The 4,398-nt window shown below is 46.9% G+C and overlaps 1 pseudogene; it reads right to left on the bottom strand.

Annotated features, from left to right (window-relative positions):
• Positions 1–1,415: 1,415 nt before the first annotated feature.
• LOC137611214 (piggyBac transposable element-derived protein 4-like) lies at positions 1,416–2,994 on the bottom strand (annotated as a pseudogene).
• Between the last annotated feature and the right edge of the window lie 1,404 nt (positions 2,995–4,398).

Here is a 4,398-nt window from a genome sequence, read left to right as displayed (position 1 = left end):
ATTAAACACAGATGAGACATCATCCTGCCACAACCTGCCCGACGATCAAGCAGTAACACCCCAGAGACCAACAACGCTACAGCCAAGGCCGAAAATGAGCAGATATTACACTGGACATGGGATTGGTAGAGTCAGCACCATCGGCTGCCACACCTCCATCTGACCTTGGTAGATGATGGATTTGTGAGTGTTGTCCCGCAGTAGACTGTGCAGTCTTTCTCGTGATGCCTTGACTAGGGCTAGGGCCAACTGGATCAGCAAGAGGAACAGGCGGAGGGTCCACCACCACCACGGGAGCTACAGGAACATCCAATGTTGGGGATGGACCAGGCTCCATGAGCAACTCTGGAGAGGTGGGTTGAACCGGGCCAGCTTCCAGAGGGGATTCCTGCACCATGAACAGGTCTCCATCATCTGGTCTTCTGACTGGTCGGCGAGGAAGAGATGAATGACTGACAGTGTTACGATTAGGGGAGCCAGCCCCTACCACCGCGTTCAGCAGAGTACGATGTACATGTCTGACTCTTGTATGGTCATCAACTGGGGCTATGGTGTACACCGAACCCCCACCTTTCGGTGCTTTCAAGACTCTGTACGCCACAGAACTCCAGAAATCCTGGATTTTATGGTGCCCTGCTGCGCCCAAGTTTCGCAACAACACCAACTGTCCCTCTGTCAATGGGTCGTCTCTAACATACTGATCATGATTGTTTTTCCGGCGCTCCGCTGCACTCTTCAGCCTCTCTCGAGGGCCTTCAAATGTGATTTGAAGCCGTGGCTGATGCTCCTGAATCCATTCATGGATGTGACCATGAACAGGGTCCTGGACTCTTCCCAGCAGGAAGTCAATTCGGAGCCTGGGCTCCTGCCCGAACATCAAGTAAAACGGGGACTCTCCAGTGGACTGATGGGGGGTGGTATTGTAAGAGTACAGCAGCTGTGGCAAATAGGAGCTCCAGTCTCTCTTTCATGACACCGGCAATGCGTGCGCAGCAAGTCATGAAGTGTACGATTGAATCTTTCACACTGACCGTTTCCAGCCAGGTGATAGGGGGTGGTGCGTGACTTTTGGATGCCATACAGAGCACATGGTTGTTAAATTAAGGCACTTTCAAAGTTGCAGCCCTGGTCCAAATGAATTCGGGCCGGGACACCAAACTTTGAAAACCACTCAACCACTAGCACTTGGGCCACAGTGGAGGACCGTTGGTCCCGTGTAGGGACAGCCAGCATGTAATTGCTGAAGACGTCAGTCATCACCAAGACATTTTCGACCCCATTATGAGTGGGTTCAAGCACTGTGTAGTCCATCACCAGTATTTTGTTTGGCCTAGAAGCCAACACATGCCCCATGAGACTACGAACAGGACGATGGAAATTTTTGGCAACCTGGCATCTTTCACAGTTTCACAGTTTCACAGCAACTGAGGAACTGCCTCGCCACAATCAGGGCATAAGACCTGGCGGTAAAGCATGCCATCACGTTCAATCAATCGGTCCCATTGGCGCAGCAGTGCTTTGCTGAATTCTTCCAGGAAAAGCCAACATTGGTACCATTTGCCGGCATTCCATTGCTGGTTGATTTCAGCCCACAGGACATAGGCATTGTAAGCAGACACATCCACAATGTTGTAGAAAATCACCAAGGGCCAACGAGCAGTCTTGCGCTGGCAGCTGTATGTTGCTGTGACTTTGTCCAGATTGTCAACTCCTCCTTTGGTGGAGTTGTAGTCCAGGACATTTGTGGCTTCATGTCTTCTCTTGTGCTCAGAGATGCATCTGTGTGCATTGTGCTCATTACAAGAACATTCTTGTTTTTCTTTGGGCAGTATAAAACAACTGTTGCTTTCTCAGTGAAAACAAATGAGGAATGCAGAGGTCTGCCCTGTATCTTCACAATTTCACTGGGAAGTTCTGGCTTATTTCTTCTGACTGTTCCCAACATAGTCAGCTTTCTCTTCTGAAGTTCATCTCCAAGGCGGTAAGATGTAAAGAAGTTGTCACATGTGATGTTATGACCTTGCAGTCCTTCACTCATCTGCAGCACCACTCGCATCCCCTGATTCTTCTCAGATGCTCCTCCAGCTATCTTTCCAGTATACACTTGCATGTTCCATGCATAACTAGGTTTTGCATCACAGTCTGCCCATATTTTGATGCCACACTTGCCAACCATGTTAGGCAAGTACTGTATGAAAGGACAGCGGCCCCTGAATGGAACAAGGCGCTCATCTACAGTAACATGGGGACCAGGATTGTACAACAACAGTAGAATTTCAACCCATTTATCCCAAACATCTCTGATCACAGCTAGTTTGTCTCTTTCACGTCAACCAGCTCTGGTGTCACGGTTGTCAAATCGGATCACACGAGATATCATGTTAAATTTCTCCGGAGACATTGTTGCTCGAAAGATTGGCCTTCCATACACTTCATCCCACAGACTTGCAGTTGCTTCTCCCCGTGACCTGTACACTCCAGCTAATTGCAGAATTCCAAGGTAAGCATGCAAGTCAGTCTGATCCAGTGGCTTCCATTTCTCTTGAAATACACGCTTCCCCTCCAAGTTGGTCATTTCCAGTATAATCTTCTCTATTGGTGGGGATATGAACAGCTGAAATGCTGATTGAATATCATCAACTCGTGTGACAGCAAATCTTGTAGGACCAGGAGTCCTTTTGATGACATTGGAAGACGACAGTCTGCCTTGGCTTTGGTGTGGTGATGGTGACCTTTTTTTTTTAACCATCTTTAGATGCCGATGTCCCCACTGTGGATGATGATTGCTGCATTCCTTGGTTTTCATCCAATGGAGAGACAGCAGCAGTCCTCTGAATCCTCCTCATTGTTGGAATACTGACAATTTGGATAATCAATAACATAGTCCTCGGTCTCTGAAAGATCCTCTGTCTCTGAAATATCTTCCTCTGCATCACTACTCCAGTTCAAAATCTGTGATGAAGCTTGTTCAGCTGTAAATCTTCTGGAGCTCATTTTGGTGTGTTGGTCAAAGAGATGACACTAGAAGAGTGACAAGTCAAATGAGAGAAAATTCCTGCTCTACACACACCTGGGTCTCTGGCAGTCAAAATACAAATAACTGAACAGTCAAAACAAAGTACATCAAGGCCCGCGCCCTCCCCAATCTTGGGGCATCAGACCACACAACTGTTATGCTAACTCCCACATACAGACCGCTCGTTAGAGTCGTCAGAGCTGTGAAAAGGCAGATACGGGTGTGGCCTGATGGGTCGTCAGAGGCACTCCACGAATCAGCTGAATGACTTCTTTGTGCGCTTTGAGGCAGACAATCGCATCCCGGCACAGAAGGCTCCACCCCCTCCTGGCGACCAGGCGTTGACGCTTTCTCCGGACAGCATCAGACAAGTCCTCGGAAGGAACAACGCACGGAAAGCCCCAGGTCCTGACAACAATCATGGCCATATCCTGAGAGACTGTGCTGATGAGCTCACAGATGTCTTCACAGACATCTTCAACATCTCCCCATCCAGCTTCGTCTTATGCTTAGTGCTGTAGTGTCTGATGTACTGCCTGTGTTGTCCTGCCTGTGCTGTACTGCCTGTGTTGAACTGTGTTGTACTGCCTATTGTACTGTTTACAGTGGGTCAGAGAGGACTGCAATTTCATCTGTGCTGTATGTCGTGCATATATGGTACATTTGACAATAAAGCTGACTTGGACTTGACTTTGAACAGTTGCATGCCCACATTACAGTGCCTGGGTAAAAATGACCCGCAACATTATATTTGTATATAAACTGTGCACAGATATTTCCACTACACATCAGAGTGTCCAGATTTTAAACACTAGTTCATGACCCTAGATGAGGAAAAGTCAAAACATTTCATGAAGAAAAAGAAAGGATATCCAGTGCTATGATCAACACAAAAACTGAAATGGGTCAAATTGACCCTTAACATAACATAAGTGCTAGGCATTTGGGTCAGGACCTGGTGGCAGATGCTTTATCTTTGTTTCATCGTCTAAAGAAACTCCATGGAGCTGCACCTGTTTCAAATCACAGTGGCATTTTGAGAGTTCAGAAATGCTAACCGGTTCCAATGTGTAATCTTTTGAAAATGTCACCCATATTGTAGCTATATAAAATGGCAAAACCCAACTATTCTGAAAACAGAGACAACATTGTTTTCATCCAATGAACCATTCTTGGACAGAATCCTATGAGTCGAAGACACAGAAACAATAATGACAATGGTGAACTATCCAGTTTCGTTGGTATTTCAGACCCTGAAGTTTATTTATACTCCTCCAGTGTAGATTTGCTTAGCACTGCTGAGATCTTACCACGTTGTGCTGACTTTGAGAGGTTTCACATCCCTCTGAAGTCTTCCTGTGTCAGTCTGGTGATCAATGGAT

The sequence above is a fragment of the Antennarius striatus genome, chromosome 17, assembly GCF_040054535.1.
Source record: "Antennarius striatus isolate MH-2024 chromosome 17, ASM4005453v1, whole genome shotgun sequence".
In the NCBI taxonomy this organism is placed as follows: Eukaryota; Metazoa; Chordata; class Actinopteri; order Lophiiformes; family Antennariidae; genus Antennarius; species Antennarius striatus.
The sequence above is the reverse complement of the archived record's forward strand: the minus strand, read 5'-3'. Positions and strand labels throughout refer to the sequence as shown.